Source organism: Sceloporus occidentalis, unplaced genomic scaffold (assembly GCF_023333645.1).
Source record: "Sceloporus occidentalis isolate IW3139 unplaced genomic scaffold, rSceOcc1.0.p SCAF_21, whole genome shotgun sequence".
In the NCBI taxonomy this organism is placed as follows: Eukaryota; Metazoa; Chordata; class Lepidosauria; order Squamata; family Phrynosomatidae; genus Sceloporus; species Sceloporus occidentalis.
The window spans coordinates 9,831,184-9,843,064 of NW_028317001.1; positions in this window are offsets into that span (position 1 = coordinate 9,831,184).

The window sequence follows — 11,881 nt, forward strand, 5'->3', positions numbered from 1 at the left end:
CGAAGAGCTGTAAAAGCCTGCCTAAGCTTTGGGAATGTAAGCTTCCCTAGGTAAACAGCCATCTGATGGTCCAATTTATATAATCTAAACCATTTGGAAAATGTCGAAATGTTAATAGCCAGTCTATCCAGATACACATCATGGTTAAAAATGCAGCTTGGTAAATGTTGGAAACACAACTTAGGAAAAACCTTAACCGGAGAATCTATTACAGATCTCCAGTAGTTAAATAAAGCAAAATGAATACAAGCTCTGATGGAAGGGAGGCCGACCTCAGCCCGAACCAAAGCTGCAGGTGTTTCAGGTGAAAGTAGAAGCAATTTCTTGAAAGATGTATTCTGGATGGCCTCCAGTTTCACCAACTGGGAATCATCCCATCCCCACACAGAGCGCCATATAGGATCTGAGCTATAACGTTACTCTGAAATATTTTTAGAGCTGGTGCGACCAGATGACCCCCTGCCTGGTTGTAGGATCTAAGGATTGCTCCAGTAGATCTCACAGCCATAGCTCTACTAGCTTCTATGTGGGGCCATTTTAATAGGTCCTCTGCCCCCAACGGAGGGAATAGTGACCTTCAGCCCAACCTTGACCAGGAAACGATCAATGGTCCATGGCAATGCGGAGATATGGACTACCTCCACCCACGGATGTGCCTGTTCCATACAGAAGACCACATCGAGAGTATGACCTGCACAATGCGTGGGATCAGACACTGTGATGATCTCCTGGGGTCCAAGCAGCCAAACCACAGCCCTGTTATGGCTCTTAGCCCAGCAGACCCTTAAATTCCTTAAATCACGCTGCCTCCACCCAGTGAATTATAAAAGGATTTCCCTTAAACTACACTGGAACCGGTTAAAGAACCTTATTTCTACTTCTTTATTGATCTTCCCAAGGATCAACCGAGCCAAGATACGTGTAAAAGGAGCGTCAAGTAGTAGCTACTCCAAGGAGATATTTATCATAGTTAACAACATATAACTGAAATATACGTCACACAAGGTATTAAGAGTCTTGCAGGTACAATATTTGTAAGTATATAATATTCAGTTCATAAAAGCTATTAAAACAATAAATAAACCTAAGCGTCCAATTCTGAGACTAACTTCTAAGATCCGCTCTTTAACTCTCTCTCTCTCGCTCTCCAACCGACACAATTCCCCCAACTGTCTCTTGGTCTCTCAGGCCTTATATCTCCTTCTCACGGAAGCTTCCAGAAGAACCTTTATTTTGCTCTCTGATTGGTCAAGAGAGCCTTCCGTAGCAGTGATGTCATTCTGCGTTTGCATAAACCTCCCTTTACTGCCTGAAGAAGAACACCATTGACTGGAGCCCTGTTATTACAACAACAACAACAACAACAGCAACAACCCCTCTTCCTTGGAAGAGATTCACAACTATACCTTGTTTGCTGGGAAGAATAGGAGTGTTCCAGAGGTTCCCATTTCCACTAAGATCAGGAGCTCCCAAATTCCCATGGAAGAGGCTTCCTAAGGCATGTGCCAGGACAGAGCGGGGAACAGGGGGCTCCTCATGGGTGGATTACCATTTGTCAGCTGAACCTGGGGCTCAGGGTCCCTAAGAAGAGGAGGTGCCCAGGCCCCCCAGAATCCCCTCTGATCCTCCAGGAGAGCAAGACTCAGGGAAGGGACAGTCTGCAAGGGGCTGAGAGCCGCTTGGGCCAAACCTTGAGGGCACTTTTCCAAAAGCTGGCCAGGATTGGTTTCAGGGGCTGCCATTTTCCTCTCAGAGGACCATCAGGATCTCAAAGATCACTTCCCATTTTGGATTTTGTCTTTTGACTGTGCTGCCCTCAGTGGAAACTTGCTTACTCCTATGGTGCCATGGAGGTGAGCATGGAACGTACAGGGAAGATGGCTTTTGCAGTCTTTTCCACCATTGAGCTTACCTTGTGTTGTCTTCAAGCCTTTCAAAGGAGAGCACGTAAATAATCAGGAGGAGAAAGCAAAGTCCCACATTTGCTCCCATAAGCTCCCCCTGAAGCTTTTCCCAGCATGCCCTAGTCCTCAGTCTCCCTCCCAGGCTCCACCGTTTCCTAGAGAGATGGAAACCTTCAAGGAAGAGTCCTTGGGGGTCAAGCCAAGCTCTCATCTGCTTCCCAAGGACTCCTTCTCCATCCACTGCTGCTCTTTGGAAGGGAGACCTAGAGTGCTCTTGGGAAAGTTACTTTTGGAGGGACAGGGACTCCCAAAACCTCCCAGTCTGGCGCTAACTTTAAGGACTTCAAATATCTGCAACTGGGCCACATCTTACGCCAGGAGTGGGAATCCTATGACCCTCGCTCCATATCCCCATTAAGAAAAAGACTGAATCTCCATGACTGGTGCTATGTTTCATACTCTTGGGATGGACAGCCAGGAAAACAGAATGCTTGAAAGAGTTCAAAGGTTTATTGGATGGAGATAGAAGTGCAAGATGCCTTAAAATCATATGTTCTGAATCAAAAACAGCATCAAAGGGGGCTCTAATAGTTTTACAGGACAGAATCTGGATAGACACTTCCTCCAAACGAAAAGTATTTCGCACTTCCACTTTCTCTCCTTTCTGGAAATGCTGATGCCTCAAGGGCTGGATCCTAAGCAAAACAAGAAATAAGGTTTGAACTGCAATTCAGAGGTCAAGGTTTGTATGTGGTTTTTGATGCAATTTACTATTTTCATAGTCCAACTGTATAAATGATTTAATTTTTTTAAAAAAAATGTTATAATTTTAATGCCTTTGTGTTGTTTCGAATTTGTACTATATTAAATTTGCTGTTAGCCACCCTGAGTCCCTATATTGGGAGAAAGGATGGATGTATATAAATAAACTAAATAAACTGGAGATCCCTTGAAGATCCATGGGTTTTTTGGTGTAAATACCCCCTCCACCAATAGAGACAGAGACTGAATGAGTCTGTCCAGAATTGCTAGGGGTCATTTTTGGCACCTGGGTTGTATCTCCATTGCCCAAACCTAGCACTTTGACACCCTGAAACTTCCAGGACTCTGTCCAACAGAATCCTGGGATTTCATCTCTCAGGTACTTAGAATTATATAGCAACTCATGAAGGACTGCACTGGGGCTCTCTACCAAACATCCAGTTCTAAGCACCCCATTCCCAGGTTTCTCTGGGGTGGATCCACAGCCGGTAACATGGCACCAAACTGCTACAATTGGATAATATGTACAGGTTGCCTACTTTCTGGTGTCCCTCCATCTCTCTTATAGGGTTGTGAATTCAGGTCTTGAGGTTTGTGAGCTAAAACCTAGGACCTGGGGCAGGACCTCTAGCGATCTCATTCAGCCTAATGCATAAATTACTAACCACAGTCACTCACAGTTTGTCATTCAAATCTACTCAGTATACTTTCCTGTGTAGAAATGAAGAGAGAAAATTTTAAAGGTCTGTTCCCAGATCAAAGGGAAATGAGAGAATTATTCTTTCTCACTTGCTTGGAGAGACAGGATAAAAAGCGTGAAGTCAAAGGCTTTCATGGCCGGCTTCCATAGATTTTTGTGGGTTTTTGGGGCTATGTGGTCACGTTCTAGAAGAGTTTCTTCTGATGTTTCGCCAGCATCTTGAGTCTAGCATCTTCAAAGATGCCAGCCACAGATGCTGACGAAACATCAGGAAGAAACTCTTCTAGAACATGGCCACATAGTCCCAAATATCCACAAAAACCTAAGGATAAAAAGCATTTAATTTAGCCTACTTCTTTCTTGCCAGATGGCGAATGCAGAGTATAGTAGTGAGCCCTTGTACCACCACAACTGAGAGAAAGCAAGAAACTAAACCAATCCATAGACCCCTGCAATTTTTCTAGTTGAAGAAACCAATTAACCAAGCCTCACAAATTATAATAAGCTACTGCTCTCACATCACCTCTGACCTTTCCTCTTTCCTGGAATTGGGCTCCCTCCAAAATGGAGAAGAGGCAGCCTCATCTCCTGTCTGAAGATCATGCATGAAAACTGGAAGCTCAATGCCAGGCCCTGATATATCGCATTTTAATGCCACGTGTAAAAATGACAAGGAAAAACACCTGTTACAGGAGAAGAAAGCAAATAAAACCTGATCCTTTCTGGTCCAGGTTTAGGTTCTGGGCAAAAGAAGGGAAACCAGGATTTGACTTGGGAGTTAGCGAATGTTGTGTGGCCTGCCCTGCCTGACTGGGGGCCTCCCTGGGGACCAAATCCATCTCCCTTCTCTTCCCCCTCAGTCAGCATACTTACAAAGGAACCAAATTTAGGGGGTTCCCATCGGCATCTTGAGGCACCCACCTTTCCTTTCCTTTCCTGCCGAGGAAACCCAGAAGGAGCCCTTCTTCCTAAGCAGCCAACGACCAAAGCCACCAGCCTTCTAGAACCCTATTCAGGCTCCAAGCCAACCTCTAACAATGGTCCAAGTTCAGGGCTGCTTTAACTGTCTGGCTGAATGCTAGGGAATTCTGGGAACTGTAGTTTTGTGAGATATTTAGTCTTCTCTGTCAGACAACTCAGATGCCATAATAAACTAAAATTCCCAGGATTCCCAAGCACTGAACTAGGGCAGTTAAAGTGGTTTATTTTTGCAAACTGGATTATTTCTGCAATGTGTTTTTGACCTCTGTTACTATTTGAGCATCCACAAGGCTCTGTGGGTTTGAAGGGAAGATTCATCATCATCATCATTATCATCATCATCATTTCTGCAGTGTTTTTGAACCAGATCTGAGAGAGCCCTGCAGCCTGGATCTGCCCAAATCCCATATATTGCCCTCTTAGCAAAGCCTGGAGATATTAACCTTTAAGGACCAGAACGTCTCAAATGCTGACTTTCCCAATCTCTCCTGAGAGACCCTCCTGGACCTAAAGCAGCCTCAAAGAAAGGGGTCCCATTGAATGGGGGGGGGCATGTCTTTCTGAGTCTGTGGGTCCAGAAGAAGAGGACTGTTTTCCAGGACTCTCTTCCTAACCTCACAAGGCAGCTCTTAGCATTTGCCCAACATGCAAAGATCAGGCAAGCAAGATCTGCTTTGCTGTTTGCAAGAAAAGATGGAAAAACAATAGGCCCTTGGTATCCTTTGGGATTTGGTTTGGATAGCAAAATCCATAGGTGCTCAAGTCCCATTATATAAAATGGGTGACGTTGGGTAAGTCACACTCTCTCAGCCTCAGAGGAAGACCAATGGCCAGCTGGAAGGCATACAACACACACACACAAACACACATCTACATGATGGAAATGGCATTCATTCTGGGCCATGAAACCCACTGCGGGGGAACCTTGGGCAGCAGACACTCTCTCAGCCTCAGAGGAAGACAAAGGGCAAAGTGGAAGGCAAACCTGAAGGCAAGAAAACCCTGGGAATAGGGTCACTAGACACGAGTTCAAGGCACGCAGCACACCCCCAGCCCCCAAGGCACACTCTCTCAGTCTCAAATGATGGCAATGGTAAACACCCTTCAACAAAACCTACAAAGAGACTCCTGTGACAGTGTTGCCTTAGGATCCCCAGAAAGGAATTGAAGGCACACAACATTCCCCCCAAAGTCTGGGAGGAAAAGGAGGAGGAAGGTTTAGAGCAAGGTCCTGAGGAGGAGGAGGAGGAGGAGGGCTTAGAGGAAGGGCTGGAGGAGGAGGAAGGCTTAGAGGAAGAGGATGAGGAGGAAGGCTTAGAGGAAGGGCCTAAGAAGGAGGAGGAGGAGGAGGAAGGCTTAGAGGATGGGCGTGAGGAGGAGGAGGAGGAGGAGGAGAAAGAGGAAGGGCTTATAGGAAGGGCCTGAGGAAGAGGAGGAGGAAGGCTTAGGAGGAGGAGGAGGAGGAGGAGGAGGAGGAGGAGGAAGGGCTTACAGGAAGGGCCTGAGGAAGAGGAGGAGGAAGGCTTAGAAGAAGGACCTGAGGAGGAGGAGGAGGAGGAAGAGGAAGGGCTTAAAGGAAGGCCCTGAGGAAGAGGAGGAAGGCATAGAGGAAGGGCCTGAGGAGGAGGAGGAAGAGGAGGAGGAAGAGGAGGAAGGCTTAGAAGAAGGACCTGAGGAGGAGGAGGAGGAGGAGGAGGAGGAGGAGGAAGGGCTTACAGGAAGGGCCTGAGGAAGAGGAAGAGGAGGAAGGCTTAGAATAAGGACCGGAGGGGGAGGAGGAGGAGGAGGAGGAGGAGGAGGAAGGCTTAGAGGAAGGTCCTGAGGAGGAGGAAGGGCTTACAGGAAGGGCCAGAGGAAGAGGAGGAGGAAGAGGAGGAAGGCTTAGAAGAAGGACCTGAGGAGGAGGAGGAGGGCTTACAGGAAGAGCCTAAGGAGGAGGAGGAGCAGAGAGACCTCTGGAGGATTCTGCAGAAGAAGAATAAGGAGAAGAAGAAGAAGGGGCTCCTGAGCATACGCAGAGGCCTCTGGGGGAGAAGCCACCGGGAGAAATCTCCTGGTTGTAACTTATTATTACTATTATTAGTAGTAGCATTAGTATTATTAAATTTTATTTATTTATAAAGACATGTAAAGACGCATTTATAAAGAGTATCTCAGTGAGTCTCTGTATTATAGCATCAGGAAAGATTTTAGGTGCTGTTAAGGTTTTGAAATGCTGTTTGGGGTCCCTTCTGACTTTGGGGCACTTTCATCCTCCATTTTGGGTTCCCTGAAGGCCTCAAACTGCCAACTGCCAAGCGTTCAGGCTAGGCTTGCCATATCCCGCCTGTGGGCGGGACTTTCTCGGTTTTGGGCGGGTCCGCACGGTCCCACCCCGGGTTGGCCCTGCCCCCGGGATTTCCCCTGCCCCCGGGCTTTGTTGCAAAGTGTGCAACAGCGGTGGTGGGGGAAAGAGAGAGAGGCCTCTGTAGGCCTCTCTCCTTTGGCGGGGGGCTTCCCTCTCCCCTCTTTGGCTCCGCTGGAGCCGAGGGAGGGAAAGAAGCCTCGCCTGCCGAGGCCAGACTTCTTTCCCCGCCTGAGCTCCGCCGGCAAAAACGGAGCCCAGGCGGGGAAAAGAAAGCCGCCCTGAGGGGAGGATTCCTTCTCCACCTGGGCTCCATCCTTGGTGAGAACAGAGCCCAAGTGGAGAAGGAATCCTCCCCTCAGCGAGGATTCTTTTCCCCCTGGGCTCCGTTAGCAAAAACAGAGCCCAGGGGGGAAAGAAAGCCTCCCTGGGGGTGGATTCCTTCTCCCCCTGGGCTGCTTCCAATGGAGCCCAGGCAGAGAAGGAATCCTCCCCTCAGCGAGGCTCTTTTTCAAATGTAGGACCCCAAAAAAAAGGTCCTACATTTGAAAATTTTGTCCTACATTTGTCCCGGTTTGGAGGTCCGGACTAATGGCAACCCTAGTTCAGGCAGAGGCAGCCATTTTGTGTTCCAATGTCCATTTTGTGCTGTTTGTGACTCTGGGGAATAATGTTCCGGAACCTTCTCTGAGCCTCTGTTGAACAGAGGCTTCTCTTTCTCTCCTGAGGCTCCAGAGTCAGAAGGAGGCCAGGCTCCTTGGGCCAAAAGGAACGAAGTGTGTCTCTTTGTGTGTCTTTTGTGTGTCTTTTCTGAGAGGGTTTTCTTATTACAAAGCTTTGCTCCTTCTGGGGATCATGGGTTTTAAAAGGGATCAGAAATGGGGAGGAGAGTTTTAATACAAGCCTGATTCTTCTTCTTCACAAACATTGGGCTTTGGCTTCTAAGAGGAGGCTTGTCCCCCAAACAAGGCCAAAAGTTGCTCATTTGGGAGGTTTTAAAGTCTCCCCAGTTTCCTTATTAATAGATTTTCAGGCAAGAAGGAAGGAGACAGACCAGAATAACTCATATTACCAAGAAGGAAACAAACAAACATACAAACAAACAACAAAAATAAGGATGAGACACTAAAACAAACTGCTTTTATTTTAAAAAGCAAAACCATTCTTAACAGGATAAAAAATTGACTTGGGTGCTTCTGTCCTTTATAACCGACTGAGGCTGTATCTGAACTACAGAAATAATACGGTTGGAAACCACTTTTTTTTCTTTTGCAATTTATTTATAAACAATCCTTTACAAACAAAAATGAAAAAAACAACATACCAAGACATTTGCATAACAAATACAGCTACAACAACAAAAAGGTAGAAATACCTATAACATACACATACAACATGCAATAAATAACATCCTGATATACAAAACAGTCAGAAATGTACTATTAAGTTACTTCCCAGTTAAGCTAAGATGACCCTTTTATTTAATTTACTTAAATTCCTACAAGGTATCAATACGTGTTAAACCTCTAATGTTCATGTAGACTTTCCATATGATATCTGGGATTGTACAATAATAATTAGTATTACAAAATAAATCAAAGCATGACCAGTCCTCTTTAGTTTTCTCAACTGGTTTATCCCTCATGATTGCGGTTAAAATGTCCAATCCCTTTGCTTCTCTTAGTTTAATTATCCACTCCTCTATTTTAGGAATTTGGATGTTTTTCCAATACTGTAAATGACCATCTACAAAATTAGTCTGGAAAATCTTTTAGCTACTTCCTTTTCCAGTTTACATGTCATATTGAGCAAAAAGATCAAAGGGTTTAAAGGAATTTCTTCCTGTAAATGCCATCAAAGAAAATGCCATCAAAGAAAACCATTATCCTGAAACATGGAAACAAGCTAATATAACTTTGCTGTTAAAAGAAGATAGAGATGCAACTGAGGTAAAGAGCTATAGGCTACTTTCCTTATTAAATATGGATTATAAACTATTTTCTATGATTTTGGCCCATAGACTCAAAAAAAGTTCTTAAACACTGTATTCATAAGGACAAGTCAGAGATAACATTCAAAACATCTGAAATATAATTGAATATTTTCAAAGGCACAACAAAAAAACACATATCTTTTTAGAAAAGGCCTTCGATAACATAGGATGGGATATGTTATTTGTGACACTTGAAAAATGGAAATAGGAGCTTCTTATTTAAGATGGATAAAGGCAATGTATAAAGATCAAAGAGCCAAAATAATTGTTAACTATAAAAAAAACAGGCATTTAAGATTTCTCAAGGTACATGGCAAGCTTTCCCACTTTCACCCCTTTTGTTCATTCTGATCCTTGAAGCACTGAATAATAGGATAAGATTAGAAAATAAGATCAATGGAATAAAAATTAAAAACAATTGAGTTTAAAATGAGAGTCTTCTCAGACGACATTTGTATTCCCTGGAGAACCCAGGAAAGAGCACAAGACAATTGATGGATGTAATAGTGGAATTGGAATATGATTCAGGACTAAAAGTAAAGAGAGACAAAACAACATTAATAACAAAAAATATGAGGAAAAGGAAGAGCAAATCCTGGAATAAATTAGTGGATTTAAAGTGGGAAAGAAAGTTAAATATCTAGGAATAAATTTAACAAATAAAAACTCAGATCTATTTCACAATAACTATGAGACACATGGAAGGAAATCAGAAAAGACCTTATCAATATTAGGAAAAATGTCACTGATCCAAATGAGTTTCCTTCCTGAAATACTGTTTCTGTTCCAAGCGATACCCATCATCCAGAATGAAAAACCCTTGAATCTATGGCAAAAGGAAATCTCAAAATTTATTTGGAATTAAAAAAAGAGCCAGGATAAAAATGAAAATACTTTGTGATGACAAAAGTAGAAGAGGACTTTATTATGCTGTTTGTTGTTTAGTTTGTATTAGAGAATGGGTTTTGTTAGAGAATGAACAGCTGTTATGTATGGAGGGTGAACATTTAAGATTTGGGTGGCATGGATACCTAATTTAGGGTAAATAGAAAGTTCATAAAGAAAACACAAATCATTTCGTAACAAAAGCTCTATTGAAGATCTGGGGAAAACAAGTGTAGAATATGTCCAAAAATACCTTTATGGTGTTTGCCGCATGAGGCTCTTTTCGGGAGGAAAGGTATCCAGAAAACTAACTGGTTAAGATACAAGGATGTACTGAAAGAATCTCAAGGAAAACTAGAGATCAAAACACAAGAAGAACTTAAAGAATCTGGCCTAGATTGTCACTGGTATCTTTATCAAATGAAGGAGAGGTTTAAAATAGATGTGAAATTAGAAGGAATACAAAATGAAAAATGGGAATTGTGTAAAAATTTCTAAAGGCGTTAGGCAAGGTTGTCCACTTGCCCCGCTATTATTTATAGTGACTTTGGAGGTACTATTGAATAAGATTAGAAATGATACTGTAATTGGTGGAACAAGGATCAAAAACTATAATTACAAACTTCGAGCATACGCTGATGATGTGGTCCTTACCATATCTAATATTTCAGAATGTGCAGACCACCTCATGAAGATTCTTAAGGACTACGGTAAAGTATCAGGGTATAGGATTAATCAGAAAAAAACAATGATGTTGACTATGAATATCCCAGATAAAGACATAGAAAAAATCGTGAAGATAACAGCTTTCCAAAGGAAAAAGCAAGTAAAATATTTAGGGATCACTCTGTCGACAAAGAACACAGAATTATATCAAAATAACTATATAAAGGTATGGAAAGAAATTAAAAAGGACCTGGAGAGGTGGCAGCATCTACAAATTTCCTGGCTTGGTAGGATAGCAGTAGTAAAGATGGCAATACTCCCTAAATTGATGTTTCTATTCCAAAACATTCCTATTATTACGAAGGATTCGGTATTTAAAGACTGGCAAAAAGATATTTCAAAATTTGTTTGGCAAAATAAAAAACCTAGAATTAAAATGAAGATTATGCAGGATAAGACGGAAAAAGGCGGTCTGGGTCTCCCTAATTTTAAATGGTACTTTTATGCTTGTGTATTTGATTGGTTACTTGACTGGTTTAAATTAGAGAAAGATAGAATGCTGTCGTTGGAAAGCTTTGGGCTAAAATTCGGTCTTCATGCTTACTTATTTTACGAAAAAGTTAAAGTAGACAGAGAATTTAATTGCCATTACGTTCGTAAAACATTATTGCGGGTATGGGCGAAATATAGAAGAAGATGGTGCCCAAAGATACCCTTATGGGCATCTCCGGGTGAGGCCTTTTTGAAGAGGGAAGTGTATAGTGAGGATAGATGGATTACGTATAAGGATATCATCAAAATGGATCAAGGTAAAGAGAAAATTAAAACGCAGGAAGAGATTAGTAGTGAGGGTTTTGCCATCAACTGGTTTTCCTACAGACAGCTGTACGAGAGATTTAAAAATGACCAGACTGGAATAGGTTTTACATTAGCTATCCCAGAGCTAGAAAAAATAATCACAGGTGGCTCTAAAATAAAAGTAATATCCAATTTTTATATGATCCTGGGAATGGAAATGGAAGAGGAGGTTGTCAAAGAATATATGATTGCGTGGGCAAGAGACTTGAATCGAAGTATAAGGTTAGAGCAGTGGGAAAGAACATGGAAAAAAAGAATTAAATTTACAAACAATGTAGATCTTAAAGAGAACTGTTATAAGTCGATCTTCAGGTGGTATTTAACCCCACACAGGATATCTAAAATGTACAAGGGCACGGAGGGTTTATGTTGGAAATGCCAAAAAGAACTAGGGACTTATTTGCATAGCTGGTGGTTATGTGATAAGGCCGAACAATATTGGAAGAGGATTCACGGAGAAATGAAAAAGATATTTAAATTTACCATGTCTCCCGACCCGATGGTGTATTTGTTAAATATGATAGAAGACCAGGAACTGGAAAGGACAAATGGCAAACTGATTTTTCTGTTCATAGTCGCGGCTAGAATGCTTTATGCAAAGTATTGGAAGTCTAAGGAGGTTCCATCAATAGATGAATGGAAAATCAAATTATATGAAATGTACGAAACGGACAAACTAGTATGCCTGATGAAAACAGACTCAGTGTCAGAGTTTTTAAAGGACTGGGAACCATGGATCTCCTATTTATATCAAGAAGAGAGTCCTAATAGATATATAGCTGTTGTAG